Genomic DNA, 16,313 nt, shown 5'->3' with positions numbered 1-16,313 from the left:
TCTCCAGTGGACTGGGTGACATGTAAGAAGCAGCTATATAATTCCCTCATATGAGAACATACTGATAAGAAGATGTACGGACTAGGCATGTAGGCAATGGCTTCTTTTTTGGAGATTCAGTTCAAAACACTCTGCTAAAAATTAACCCAAAATCTATGGATAAATAATCTCCAATCCAAAGCTTCATTTCTGATGAGGAGAGAACAGAAAAAAAACATCATGGCCATCAGCCCTGAGAGGTGTGGTGACTGTGTTCAGAGACTGTGATCTGTGGTCTCCTAGTTTTTTAATTGGCCTCCTGGGGTATGTAGAATGCTGTGTGTTTGTCACACTTGTAGAGATCTTGGCACAAACCATTTACAGCTGTTTGGAGCCTTAACATATAATAGAAAGGGCCTGCTGGGTCTGGTATTTGCTGACACAGCCTGGAGTCAATGGAAAAGTCTGGGCTTCTCTTTTGAGGTCCTCACAGTGAAGGATTTGCAGACTGTAAAGTACACAAGAATCATCCTTAGCACAGCCAAAGTGCTTCTCTGCAGGGCTCCAGGGAATCCAGTGAGTACAATTTTTCTGCAGAGCCCTGAAACATTTTGCCTTCTTCACTTGAATAACATCATCCTCTACCATAAAACTCTTTACAATATTTTACCTACACTTGCCACACAAAGATATTATGACAGAAGATCTCACAGCGGAGGTGGGGTGCAGACTAGGAACTAATACGCTGAATCCAATGCACAGTCATTATTTATTTATTTATTTATTTATTTATTTTGGTTTGGATCCTCATAGTGTTTCATTATCCTTTGTTTAGTTAATTCAAATCTGTTGCCAACTTTGAAAAGTCAGAACATTTCACATCTTAATAGAAGTCCAGATTATTGAATTCTCCAGAAAAATCAGATGTGGCCACACAAAGTCTGAAATCCTGCTTGAACAAATAAATATCTAGGGATGGGCAGGAGTTGCCTTCTTTGAGGGGATGTGGGTCTCAAGTGCCAGAGCCCCTCTGGAAGACCTCTTGCATTTAGCACCTGATGGGCGCTAGGCACTTGAATTAGCAACCACTATATTTTGAACATGCCTTTAAAATACAGATTTCAGAAAAATAAAGAATAGTGAGGAATAATATTAAACACAACATAATCACCTCTTACTTGCTCAAGTAACACTTTTCTATTTTGCTTGTTATTTTTTTAAGAAATAAAACAATTTATATAAATTTAAGCTCTCTATTTATCCTTCCAAAATCTCAATCCTCTTTCTCCAACTATATAGATAACTACTATTCTGACTTTGGTCTTTATCATTTTCATGCATGTACTTTTATTAGATAGCGACATAACTATTTATGGCTTTTTAAAAAATTTTTATTTTTTATAAACATATATTTTTATCCCCAGGGGTACAGGTCTATGAATCACCAGGTTTACACACTTCACAGCACTCACCAAAGCACATACCCTCCCCAATGTCCATAATCCCACCCCCTTCTCCCTATTTATGGCTCTTTTTAAAATTGTGTTCTTTTGTAAATTCTTAAGTTTCTATACAAGTTTGCTTTTGTACCTTGCTCATCCATTCAAATTTACATTGTTGAGACTGATGCAGGCTGAAATATGTAGGCCTACTTAATTCATTTACACAGACACATACTCTGTTTAAATTTACTTCGTGATCTACTTTGCAACTATACTTCGATTAATTTATCCAATTTTCTGCTGTGATATTTGCAACTTCTTAGTAATGTTGCTTGGAACATTCTAGTGCATGAAGCCTTGTGCAAATGTACCAGAGTTTCCTTAAGATATACCAAGCAAGGAATTGTTGGGCCTTAATTATCCTCAATTTCCTCAGATATTGCCCAGTTTCTCTCCATTATTTGACATGGTTTACTCCCCATCAACAGCATATGAAAGTTCCAGATACTCTTCTTCCTCACAAATACTTGTCACTTTTTAAATTTTTTGCCAATGTAATGGCAGTAAATGTATTTAATTATCGTGGTTTTTTTTTTTTAACATTTTATTTATTTGACAGACAGAGATCACAAGTAGGCAGAGAGGCAGGCCGAGAGAGAGGAGGAAGCAGGCTCTCCACGGAGCAGAGAGCCCGATGCGGGGCTTGATCCCAGAACTCTGGGATCATGACCTGAGCCCAAGGCAGAGGCTTTAACCCACTGAGCCACCCAGGAGCCCCTAATTATCGTTTTTTAACTTATTTTCTTTAAATTCAATTTGTGAGCATATAGTATATCATTAGTTTCAGATGTAGTATTCAGATATCCATCCACTGGATATAAGACCCAGTGCTCTTTACGACACGTGCCCGCCTTAATTCCCATCACCCAGTGACCCACTATCCCCCGACCCATCTCCCCTCCAGCAACCCTCAGTTTGTTTCTTACAGTAAAGAGTCTTATTTTTTTTCTCTTTCTGATTTCATCTTATTTTATTCTCCCTCCCTCCCCTTATGATCCTGTGTTGTACCTTCAATTCCACATATGAATGAAACCATATGATAATTGCCTTACTCTGATTTATTTATTCCTCTTAGCGTAATACCCTCTAGTTCTAGCCACGTCATTGTAAAGGGTAAGTATTCACCCTTTCTGAAGGCTGAGAAATATATATATATATATATATAATATCACAATTTTTTTTTTTATACCACAACTTCTTAATCCATTCATCTGTCGATGGACATGTAGGCTCTTTCCATAGTTTGGTTCTTGTGGACACTGCTGGTATAAACATTGGAGTGCACATGCTCTTTCAGATCATGATGTTTGTATCCTTTGTGTAACTACCTAGTATTGCAATTGCTGGGTGGTAGGGTAGCTCTATTTTTAACTTCTTGAGGAAGAGTCCATACTGTTTTCCAGAGTGGCTGCACCAGCTTGCACCTTCAACAGTGTAAAAGGGTTCCCCTTTCTCTGCAACCATGCCAACATTTGTTGTTTCCTGGCTTGTTAATTTTAGCCATTGTGATTGGTCTGAGATGGTATCTCTTGAGGTTTTGATTTGTATTTTCCTGGTGTTAAGTGATGTTGAGCATTTTTTCATGTGTCTTTTGGCCATTGTATGTCTTCTTTGGAGAAATGTCATTATTGTTTTAATTTGCATTTTCTTGCTCACTAGTGAGATCAATCCTCTTTTCATAAATTTATTGGTTTTTCAAGTTACCTGAGATTTAGTTGGTGGTCATCTTTGCTCAATTTTTTTATTGTTGCTTTTTATTTTTCTCAGTCATTTGGAGAGATTCTTTACATATTCCAGATACCAAATCTCTTGTTGATTATATGCACTGAAAATATCCCAGGCTTTGGCTCATCTTTCACTTTTAGTGCCTTTTATTTACAGGAAAATTCCATTTTAATATAAAAATTTTCAGTACATTTCCCAGATTTGTGCTTTTTGAGTATTGCATTAGAAATCCTTATCTGAACCTAAGTGATAAAATATTCTTACGTACTTTCTTCTAAAAGTTTTACTTTTCATAGTTAGGTTTATAGCCAAATTGAAATTTATCTTTGTGGATAAGAATCTAATCTTATTTTATTTTTCAATATGAATATCCATTTTTCCCAGCACAATTTATTGAATAGTCCATTTTTCCCCTAAGTTTATAATGCCCATTAATGAATATACAGAGTTTGGGGGCTATCAGTTTTGTTCTACTGGCCTATTTGTTTCTATGTCAGTATCACAGTCTTAATTACTCTAACTTTAAAATAAATTTTGATTCTTTGTAGGGAAAGTGTCTTCTTTCTTTCTTCCTATCACTCATCCTTTAAAATTATCTATGGACTCTGGGAAACAAACTGAAGGTTTTAGAAGGGAGAGGATAGGGGGATGAAAGAGCTTGGTGATGGGTTTTAAGGAGGGCACAGACTGCATGGAGCACTGGGTGTTATATGCAAACAATGAATCATGGAACACTATATCAAAAACTAATGATGTACTGTATGGTGACTAACATAACACACCTACACCCACACATAAATTATCTTATTCTTTAATTTTGCTCTTCTACATGAATTACCTTTTCAACTTTTTGAAACAAACAAACAAGCAAATAAACAGCCCTGTTGGGATTTTGATAAGAATTATAATTGATGGGGTGCCTGGGTGGCTCAGTGTGTTAAGCCTCTACCTTCAGCTCAGGCCGTGATCCCAGGGTCCTAGGATCGAGCCCTGCATCAGGCTCTCTGCTCAGCCGGGAGCCTGCTTCCTCCTCTCTCTCTGCTTGCCTCTCTGCCTATTTGTGATCTCTGTCAGTCAAATAAATAAATAAAATCTTAAAAAATAAAGAATTATAATGGATGTTCAAGGTCTGTTTGGGGAGAATGGAGATGTTTAAAAAGGCAGCCTTCTTATTCATGAACATGGTATAGTCTCCATTTGTATAGAAAATTGTCAATCAAGTTCTACAATTTTTTCCATAAAATTTTGCACATTTAAAAAAATGAATTCCTGGATTCTTTATAAAATTTAATATATACTAAATATGTATTTTAAAATATTACTATAACTTATTTCTATTATTTTTTTTGTAAGCAATAGAATTCCCAACCAATTTTTATTAATTAATCTTGAATCCAGCCACTGTGATGTTTTGTTTTGTTTTCTTTTCATCAGTCATAAGTTTGTTTATAGGATTCTTGGACTTTCTATTAAGCAATCAATCATATCATATCATCTTTGTATAATGAGAGTTTTATTTTTTCTTTTTCTATCCTTATACCATTGGATCTTTTTTGTTTAATAGAACTAGCATTAGGGATTATTATTACCTTTTTACCACACATGCAACTTTGAAGTTTTACTTGAGCTAAAGCCTACCTCATTAAGATGGAGGAAAAACCTTTTATAGTATTTTCTAACAGCTCTCAATTATTTCAATTTAACTAATTAATTAAGACTCATTGGATACTAAGGTACTGTGATAGCATCCTAACAGTATCTTTTTAAAGATTTTACTTATTTATTTATTTATTTATTTAAGAGAAAGAGAGCAAGTGTGGGGAGGGGCGGAGAGGGAGAGAATCTGCACTGAGTGCAGCACTTGATCTCATGACCCTGAGATCATGAGATGAACCAAAATCAAGAGTCAGATGCTTAATTGACTGAGCCATCCAGTAAAAAATATTCTTTTGCTTCTACTTTTGTCCCTAATAAACTTTTAAATAGTGTAAATAATATCACATCACTCCCCTATCTAAAATTACCCAGTGACATTTTGCTGTTGTTTTGCAATAAAGTATTGAAGGAGTATAGACTCCTTCTAATGCATAATCTCCAGTCTCAGTGCGTACCACTCTGTCCTAAGTCTTACCAAGGCTGGAGATTTTATTTCTATTAAGAATCTTCCTTGGGGTGCCTGGGTAGCTCAGTGGGTTAAAGCCTCTACCTTTGGCTCAGGTCATGATCCCAGGGTCCTGGGATGGAGCCCCACATCAGGCTCTCTGCTCAGCGGGGAGCCTGCTTCTTTCTCTCTCTCTGCCTGCCTCTCTGCCTACTTGTGATCTTTGTCTGTCAAGTAAATAAATAAAATCTTTAAAAAAACAACAAAAAAAAGAATCTTCCTTGACCACTCTATGTTAAATAGTTTCTCCATATTGTGCTGTCTGCCTCCCCCAGTTTCTCTTCAAAATATCACCCTGTTCTTCATCCTAACATATATCACATTCTGAAATTGTTATTTGCTTACTTGCTCATTGTCATCTTCTTCACTAGAGTATAAGCTCGATAAGGGCAGTCTTGTTCATGCTAGTATTCCCAGCACTTAGACTAACAAAGGGCACATAGCTGGTATTAACCAATGTTTGTTGAACGAGTAAACTTAAAAAGAAAAACAAACAGTTCTTTCTCCTCTTGTCCATAATTACCTCACATGTACACTCTGTATTTTCTGACTGCCTTGATTCTAAGGAAAAAAATTATCAGATGTTGGAAAATTTATCAAGGATAAGAGTAAAGATCAAAGTTTTCTAGACTTTAATTTGATACATATTTAATATATATTTAAAAATATGTATTTTTCTTCCCAAATGTTAGGAAGATAAGCAAGTATGTTCCTATTGGATGGGCAGCCTTTTCAGGTGAGGTTCTAGTTTAACCTAGTTTAACTAGTTCTAGTTTAACCCTTTTCTGGGGGTTAACATGGCTTCTTAGCAGTAGAACAATACCTCTCACAGTAGTTCTATTGCTGTTCCATAGGTTCAGGATTTTTTTTTTTTTTTTTTTTTTTTTTGCTATGGATAACTGTAGAATATGAGCCCCTGGTATCTAACCCCAAGATTCCTCTTTTATGTCTTGTCCTCTTCTCCTACAGTCCTCCTCCAAGAAATTCCTCCACCCTCTGTAAGCCCTCTTCTCAAATATTTTAGTTTATTTCTCCACTAGAAAAGACTTGTCCTCAGAAAGATCATGAGTTTAGAATCCCACTCCTTCGCAACCTGAAACCTGTATACCTTATCTTCAGAAAGTCTAGTCTTTAAAAACATTATTCCCTCCCTGGAGACTTCTTATCCTGCTCCAAATGTACACTTGTTTCTACAGGGCAAGGATTGGAACAGATAATGCTGAGCCCTCTACTGTGCTAGTTAGCATGGAAAGAAAAGACACTCGGATTGTAGTGGAGGCTGGAACTAGAGAAAGTAACTCAACAGTGAGGTCTGAAAGCACTGTTCAATAAACTCACCGTGATCCAGGAATCTGTCTTATTATAAGTCAATAAATGGGGAACTGGTGATTCCAGAAAACAATAAATACTTAAAGTCAGGCAAATGTTTTTTATTATGCCTATTCATAGAGAAGGTATTAAGTTTACTGCTAGAAGAGCTAAACAGCTGATGCGCCATCATCTATCATCCATATTCAAGTAGTTCAGCACGTCAGCCTCATCCTCTTCCTCTCTCTATGCCCCTCATTCAGTCAGTAAACTCAACTTATTATTATTATTAAGTATTGGTATTATTATTATAAACTTATTATTTTAGTTTTTAAGAAGTCCAGAAGCAGGTTGGCCCAAAGTTATGAACTCAACAGCTCAAAGAACATGTCAAGGAACTGAAATTATTTTCCTTCTTTCCCTTTTGCCATCCTTAATATGTTGGTTGGATCTTGGCTTTTTTTTTTTTTTTTTTTTTTGACCATGGCTGCAGGATGGCTGCTACAGCTTTAAGCATTATATCCTTATAAATCCACATCAAGCAGCAGAAAAGATGAATTCCTGCTTCTGACCCTTCTAAAGTTGAGAAAAAATTTCCCAGAAGGCTACTAGCAAACATCTCATTATATCTAATTGGTCAGTGTTTTATGCTTAAAAAAGATCACTGACAAGAGAAATGGTATAATTATGACTAGTTTATACTGATCAACATTCACTCTCTGGAGCCGAAGAGGGATCCATTGGTTATTTTATACTTTCAAATACCTTAACAAAATTTGAATTCTCTTAACAAGGAATAAAAGTCAGAAGAGCTACTGAGTAGGTGGTTCTAGTAGACACTGTTGGTGCCTCAACCATTCTCCATAGGCCTCCTCTGAAGGATTCCTGCAGTTCCCTCACACACCCATGGCTTCCTATTTCATTCTGCTTAAGAGTATTCTCTGACTATGGGAGCTTGCTGTATCAGGAGAAACCTTCAACTAATGAAGACAGAAGGTGATGGGCAAATATGCCAGCTTCCCCTGGGAGAATGTTGATGGAACATTTTCAAAGCATATTCCACAGTTTCCCAGAGAGTCACCAGTAAGATGGAGCCTCACTTGCTCGCAGTGGAAGTCCACACATTTCTGCACCATTTATTGACTTTCCTCCCTTCAGTTTCTCACTTCCTCACAGTGCATCCTGGGACCACACCCAAATCATTGTCTTATATTCTGCTTTTGCGCAAACTCAATTAAGTGTCTGCCTGTTACAGCACAGTATCTTCTCTTCTGTGATGTCCTCCCTGGTCCTCAATACAGTTGTTATTCTTTTGTGTGGCTGCTACCTTATATAACCCTCTAATACAGCACACACTGTTTTGTGTGTGTTTATTTCCTATCACACTCTATATGTTCCTTTTCTAGTCTTTGCTACACACCTATTATTGAGTACAGTACTTGGCATATAGTAGGTACTGACTGAAAGAAATTATTTTTGGAGCCAATGATGTGGTTTCTTTCTGAGGACTCCAATCAAAAAACAAAATGTCACAATCCTTTGAGTATCCTACTCACGGCCATCCCTTCTTCCTTTTGTTCGCATTACTTCCATTACTCTCTGCTTCAGCTCCTGCCTTAGAGGTTAAAACCCTGGATTTTTCCAGACTAGGAAGGTATTCATATGGGATAAATATGCTTTCTGTAAGTGAATATCCCTCAAGACATTTTTTTTAACCTATGTTTCAGCATTCCCAATCTCTGAGACAGATCTTTTAACATAAACATTGCCTCACAGCTAGCAGATCATGTCCAGACCCACTACACTCTAGCTCACTATGAAAGCCAATAATCCACTGGCCTAAAATATGGACAACAGAGCAGAGGGCTGCTCTGCTGCTGCTGCAAATAAATTTTATTTGAGGGACTCTAATTCTAGTGACATATTTACTATATTCCCATTTTTTTACCTTAACTTTATTGCCTCATCAGTAAAACAAACTGCCTTCAAGTACAGAAACTGAGAAGCTGGGAAATAAAAGTCACATGAACTGTGTAGTGATTGCTGAGCATCTGTCTTATCCTTGCTCTTTAAAAATTCAAAAAATAAACAAAAATAGTTACTGTTATCAATAAGACAGATGCCAGATCATGATGCAGAATGACAGTTAAAGAATTAAAAACAGAAAACTTGAGACTTGGGGAAGAATAAGATTTTCAGGGCAATGTGAAGCTAGAGTAATGCTGACATAACTACTGACCTTATTAGCTTAGTATCACTGTATTAACAGCTGTTGTGGTGAGATTGGCTTCTTATACTGAGAGCCGATTGGCATTTAGTTGAACACAGTTAACAGGAGCAATGGGAGTGGGGAGAGAGGGTGAGGCTGCATCAAGGGTCAGACAGAATAATCTGTGAGATGAACGTGGCTCAAATACTACATCTTGCAAATGTTGGACCTAAGTGCAAAAAGAAACATGGTGCAATCGAGATTTCAGTCTATTAACAGAGGCAGATTTATTGTGGAACTATTAATGAAGCTTGGGTGTTAGAGTTCATTCATTCATATAGGTCCCTATGAAGGACCAGTGCCCAAGGTGTATCTAGTGTTTTTCTTTCAACAAGTTCTCCCAAATTGCGTGAGCTCTAAGCTCTGAAAGACCTAAAATTCCCCTACCAGTTACATTTAATTTTTAAGAAGTTCTCAAAAGATATCAGCCAACATTGTAGTGAAATACTGTTTGAAACAGTATGAAGGACTGCAATTCTGATAATCAAATAAATAAATAAGCCATATCATACAACAAGTATTTATAACCCCTGATCAAGAGGTTTAAGATCTGTTTCCTTAGAGATGTTACACTGTAATTGAGGAATCAAGGCTTAGGCACATAAAAGTAATTATTGTAATTAAAAGTAAAAAAACGGGATGTATTCATCTAACAAGAATTTATTAGTTGTGAACTCTGGGCGAGGCACTTTAGCACATACTGGGTATCCAATAGTTAATAAAACAGCCATGATTGGCTTTCATGAAGTCTACAGTAGGAAAGAAGTTTTTAAAAAGTAAGTGAATAAATAGAATCATTAAAACTTGTGAAAAGTTCTATAAAAGAAATTATCAGCTTGCCAAAACAGAGATTAAAGAAAAAAACCTCTTTCAGATTGGGCAGTCGGTGAAGGTTTATTTGAGAAGGTGACAAATCAAACACGAGAGAACAATTAATATGAAAAGAGATGAAAGGAAATATGTTCTGGGCAAGCATGTAAAGATCTGAGGAACGAAGTATCTTGGGTCCTCTTGAGCAACAGAAAGGAAGTCAGTGTGGTTGGGTACAGTAAGCAGCCAGAGACATGAGATAAGGCATAAGACCCATGCTTGTAGATGGAGACTTCTGAATATTTTCCATATTATATTTCTTTCTTAACTTGGGAAGTAATGAGATTGGAAAACTGACTTTGCTCCTTAGAACATAGTAGTAGAAGTAGCACAAAATCCAACCATTGTGTTCTAAGTGTTTATAAACTTTATAAAGTTTATAAAGTTATAAAGTTTATAAAATCACAATAGAGGAAGAAAAATTTAGTATGTGCTGTTTTATAAATTTCTTAAATTCAAATCTCTATTTTAAAAAAAGTATATATCCTTGCTGATTTATGTTTTTATTAAGTTAGGAAATGGTGAAAGCCTACCTTCCAGTGTTGCACATAAGAGACATGGTCATTGGATACTAACACTATCATTCATCTGAGTTATAAAAGAATGGATAACACTGTACTCCTTGCCACCCTTGGAAGAAATTACCGACATGTTTGCAGACTTTAACTTTGGATGAATTTGATTGTATCTGAGGTGGAGGAGTGACATTAGAAACAGAAATTGCAACTGTCCTGACTTCTGAAATAAAGAAATCTTACCAGTTAAGGTCTGAGGAATTATGTGGGTAAACTTTTATTACTCAGTATTGTTAGATAAAAATAACAAAAGGAATTTTGGTAAAAACCTGTGGGCTGATTTCTTTCTCTTGGAGTTCTGAATCCCCATTTCACCTCTTGATGAAAGAACTAGTCAGTTAGGGCTTGACAAGGAAGAGGTGGACATGGGCCTGCTCAGACCTGGTCCTGAAGTTAATGGAAGGGGGATTGGATTTTGACTTTAAGTCACTGAAAAGCCACCTAGGTGGCTCAGTTGGTTAAGTGTCTGACTCTTGATTTTGGCTCAGGTTATGATTTCAGAGTCTTGAGGTCAAGCCCTGCATCAGATTCTGCACTGGGCATACTTAAGATTGTCTCTCTTTTCCTCTGCCCCTCCTCACACCCACCCAAATAAATAAATAAAGTCAAGTCAATGGAAAGTCTTATCTTGGAAAATCATTTGGTCCAGTTCATGTTTCAGGAAGCTCTATGTTTTAAGAAGTAGTACAGATAATGAATTCTATATTGGGAGATTAGTGTGTGCTCATGATAAAGAAGCTGACTTCTGAGTATAGATAAAATTGGAACTTTAAATGATGGGTGAAAATAGATCATCAGGGAGGAGAACAAGAAAGGCCATTAGTAGTAAATTCAATGAAATGAGAAAAGGCTTTGAGGTTGGCTGTGGTGGGAGAAAGTAGGGAATATCCCCATTTGACTGAGGTATATTAAGTTCTAATCAAATTGTAATAAACTTTGCTGATCAGGCTAGGAATATTTAGGTCATAGGGAGACTCTAAAAATGCCATATGCAGGATATAATGGAAGTTATGCTTCAGAAACACAAATTTGGTGGAAATGTGGAGGATCCATTCAAAAGTAAAAAAGTTAAGTACAAACAACTAAATAAGAAAAGCCTAAGCAAAAAGAAAAGTCTGAAATAATATATACATTTCCTTTTTTACTTCTAGTTAAAACCTAGATAAGCTTGCCAACAGTTTTTTTTGTTCTTTAATCAGCAGCCCAGGGAGAAAAAGAGAGCAAGACTAGGATAATGCAGATAGAGCAAGGGTTAGCTACAGGACAGATCCCAGGGAGGGTGACAAGAATAAAAAATCAGACTGAGCATGGCAACTTGGGCTTGGGTAGGATTCAGTGATATTCAATGAGTCCTACATGGAATGCGGGGGATGGTGGCTGGTGTTCATGTGTGTGTTGTTCTAATCATTATTAGTGTTGTTACAGTCAGGTAAGTCGTCCCAAGGGAGTGGGAAGGAAGGGGAGGCACAAGGAAGAAGGGGGACTGGCAAACTAGGTCATTTGTTAAAATCCATGATGGATGTTAAGAATTTACTACAAATCAGTCATAATACAAGCATCCAAGTTTGCATTTGGGGTATTCTCACTTCAAGTAGGTCCAATACTAATTAAATATCTCAACTATTAGGGAAAGGGGACACCTAACACTTGCAAGCCTTGGTTCCAGTGGTCTCAGGACTACTCAGAAGAAATCTGAGATTGCTTAATGTAGGGAGGTAGCATGGTATAAAGTAAAAGAACTCAGGGACCTGGACTCATAGCCTGGCTTCTCTCTGCCACTTGCTAGCTGGGTCACAAGTTATAAATCTCTCTGAACCTCACTTCTTTTTCCAAAATATGAGGATACAAATACCTAAATGGCATGGTTGTAATGACAATGTTTGTAAGAGTCCTTGATACAAAGAATGATTTGCTCAATGGAAGCTTCTTTTTTCTTAATGATCTCATTAGCAAAATAGACTGGAACCTATATCAAATGTTACCTTGAAGGATAGTTATACAACCTGAAATACCTATTCATTTCTCCCTGAGATGATGAAGTCATAAGGATAAACATGACTATTGTGTCTCTGTTTGCTGGGATATAAATGGGAATATACTGATTATAATAAATAATAAGGAACATCATGGTTTAGAATGTAGAGTGATTTCTTGGGGAGCATGACCTATATGTTCACCTCTGGAACTCTGATATCTCATGACATTTTAGTAAAGGCTGCTCAGAATCCAAGGAAAAACTGTTATAAGCACCAGCTCCTTACGACGACATTTGAAAAATGATATAGCATCAAATCACTTGCCAAATGGTGCAGGAAGAGGAAAAGTATTCCACATTAATGGATCTGCACACAGAAAATCCCCGTACGCTTACAGGTGAAGGGTCTTTAAAAAACTGACATGCTACTTTTGGGTATAACAAGAGTAAAATTTGTACAAAAGCAAAGTTACCATAGAAAAGAAATGGATATTTAGCAAGTAGTGGAGCTACTGAAAGTTCCTGAAAAATAAAGCAGAATTACAGAGGGGGAATATAATCCCACAGGAAAGAGAGGTGATTGTTTAAGGGCAAGTCTCTCCATGTGTTCTCCTAGAACCAGAGCTTCTACCACTGGAGCACTTACATCCTAGAATAAAGTTAACCATCTGTCTATTTCCCCCCTAAAATCACAAGCTCCATAGCAAAAAGAAAGTCAGTCTAACTTTGTTTATGATTCTTGGTACAATCCCCAGGGTCTAGAGCAGTGCTTGGCTCATAGTAGCTGCTTAATAAAGTCTTGATATTAAAGTATCAAGGTACCATCATAGAAAATACCACGGCAACCTGCATAGAAGATAAAGTGAATATAAGGAATTTTGCAGGGGAGAAAAAAGAAAGAAAAGAGGCAGTGTAGCATATAGGCAGATATGTTTTTCAAAATGTCCTGATGCTTCATGTCTAAAAGTACAAAACCAATTTTTCCATCTGTGATCCTGATGAATAAGAGAAGAGATGAAGAAAAATTAACTCTAAGTTGTAGGTGAGTGTATATTAAACTTTAAAGGGTGACCTTAGTGGGTAGAAGTCAGATTCAAGGTCAACTAATGGTGAAAATGGTTGTCATTTTATTTAGCTTATGATTTAAAAAGGTAAATGCCATTGGTTATTTTACATATATGATCCTGTCTTGGAAGATTTTACACAAAAAAGAGAAAGAATCTCCCAGTATAAAATTAAAATGTAAACAGGAGCAGTAAAAACAATACGGTTGTCACTTCAGCACTGAAGAAGATACAACTCCAGGTCCAAAAGCCTCAGCGAACTTTGACAAATGTGACCCATGAGAGATGTAGGATGGTCTGGAGGTGTTGGAACTGGATGCACACATCTATGGCTCTGTGTTACAGCTGGATGATTTAAGAGACCCCCAATGCTAGTGAATATCACAAGGAACCAGAAACTCCCTTGACAGCCATGTATACATGTGTAAAATAACAAAGATTTTGAATGCAAGCGTTTGTACTTCATCACTCACTCTGAAATTCTATCCAATCCATTCAGGCCCAGAGAAATGTGCAATTTTAGCAAAAATCAGTTCCTTCTCTTGAAACGAAATACTAATGTTACCACTGATGCACCCATTTTTTTAGGCATTCTTCATTTCAGATGTTCTTAATAGAACTCTGACACTGCGTCTAATCAATCCATATTAAAAGGCCAGCAATAGGATTTGACATTTCTTCTGGAAAATTACATTGTGTTAATACAAAATCTGGGCATTTGCCACAGAGATATATTGTATTAAGTGAAAACTGCTGCTTAAGAAAACAAAAAAATTTTGCCTGAAGAAAATTTGGAACTTTTTATCTAGCTTAATTTGATTCTGAAGTTCAAAAAATGAGACAGGATAAATATGTTGCTTTTTCTATGATGATATTAATGTATCAAATGAAACTACTCTTGCTGTTTATGTCCTTGTGTTTTATATGGTACAATTTACTGCGAGGTAGGTCTAACTTTAAAACAATAAATGTTTTGAAAATAATAAAATTTAGCTTGAGGGGAAAAATGTCAATTAAAGTTCATGTGGACTGGGCTAACTGGACAACCAGATAGTATACAGCATCTTCTAGAAAGGATGTGGTTGAATTGTGGATGGTTTGTATCTTCTCCTAAGATATAAAATATTATTATATAATACCAAGGATAACTGAACTCTTCATCATGAGATAATGGATGCCTTTAATGTCAGAATCATCATTTTTAGGATTTGGAGATTTTTTAAAAAATATTTTATTTATTTATTTGACAGAGAGAGAGATCACAAGTAGGCAGGCAGAAAGAGAAGGAGAAGCAGGCTCCCCGCTGAGCAGAGCGCCTGATGTGGGTCTTGATCCCAGGACCTTGAGACCATGACCCTAGCCAAACACATAAGCTTAACCCACTGAGCCACCCAGATGCCCCCAGATTTGGAGATTTAAAAAGGCATTAAATATACACTATAGCCCTGGCTCTTTAATAATTACACTGCTTAATATGTACTATTTGTACTGGCCAAAATTTGATTGCTAATACCATTAATTCAATCCAATCCAGATTTGTTCAGCTTTTTACAAGACAAAAAAACTAAAATTAAAATCATATACTCATAGTCTCATTTCATGATAATAGACTGGATGAGCATGAAAGCTCAAAAGTTTTGTCAACATTTCATGCTTTGTAACAACTGAGTCTTGGCTAGCCAGAGAGAGTCTAAATTTTCCTTGGATCTCTTGAGTCTCTCCTTTACTCAAGCTCCTGAGTTTAGACAGCTTCAGGAATTGGTCCTGGATCGTCTTCTTTTCTTTGTCTAGGATCTATCCTCAGGCAATCTTACCCACTCCTAGGGCTCTACATAACATTTCCAGCAGAGACCTCTCACCTAAACTCCATCATTTATATCTCCACTTAGCTGGCACATGTCCATTTTAGAATCTGTTCTCTACAGAGTTTTACTTATCTGTATGTTTGTTTGCTTATTAAGTAGGCTCCATGCCCAATGTGGGGCTTGACCTCACAACTCTTGAGATCAAGAGTCACATGCTCTACCAACTGAGCCAGCCAGCTGCCCCAGAGTTGCACTTTTAAAATGTGAGTGAGACTGTGCTCTCTTCTGGTTAAATTTCTCCACTGGCTCCCATTTCTTTCAGAATAAAGTTCAAATTTCCTTACCGTGGTCTAAAATGTCCTGTCTGATGATTTCTTTGTAATCCCTCATATCATTTCTTCCATTGCTCTAAGCTATTGTGATCTTTTTTCCCTTCCTTGGAGGGTTTGCTCTTTTCAGACCTTTACACTTGTTCCTGGACTGCTCTGCTTTTCCTGCAGCTGTTCCCCTGGGCTTGCTTATCCTCAGCCTTGGGTCAAGGAGCAAGGACCACCCTCTCAGAGGCTTTCCCTGGCTACCTTCCAAAAATTTCTTTTTTCCATTTGCTCTCTCCTCCTCCTCACCCAGATTTTTTTTTTCATTTTAGTACTAATGATAATCTTAAATATTTTTAAATATTTTGAATTCTATAAATAGGCTTGTTTTCCCACCTTCCTATTTGTGTCCTACTCCCTGTTCAGCTAGAGGCCTCTATTGTCTTAGGGGAGGATTATGGTTGCTATAGCATGAATGAGAGGAAAAGATGGAATCAGCGGTCCGCCTCTTTCAGTGACAGCAGTTATAAAACATGAAGGCTTTTGATTCCTAAGAGCTTTTTAAAGGTTTTTGAAAAGGGAAATGTTTTTTCCCTTAACTTCTGACAGAATTTTTGCTTATCCATACATGATAGTTTTTAAAAGAAAACAGATTGAAAAGCATCAATTAATACAGAAAATTGAAGAATTGTGGAAAGCATAAAAGAGGGGTGAAGTGAGGTAGAGGTGAGACGCTTTAATTAATTTAACCATTCTCAACGAGATG

At 36.8% G+C, this 16,313-nt stretch overlaps 1 long non-coding RNA gene across 1 annotated transcript in view; it reads left to right on the top strand.

Moving 5' to 3' along the window:
* The first annotated feature begins 300 nt into the window (after positions 1 to 300).
* Positions 301 to 16,313, top strand: part of LOC309859391 — a 37,735-nt gene continuing 21,722 nt past the window's right edge. The window contains exon 1 of the long non-coding RNA XR_014308658.1: positions 301 to 555. This is a non-coding gene — a long non-coding RNA (uncharacterized lncRNA). The remainder of the gene's footprint in view (positions 556 to 16,313) is intronic.

The sequence above is a fragment of the Mustela nivalis genome (assembly GCF_964662115.1).
Source record: "Mustela nivalis genome assembly, chromosome: 2".
Taxonomy (NCBI): Eukaryota; Metazoa; Chordata; class Mammalia; order Carnivora; family Mustelidae; genus Mustela; species Mustela nivalis.
The sequence above is the reverse complement of the archived record's forward strand: the minus strand, read 5'-3'. Positions and strand labels throughout refer to the sequence as shown.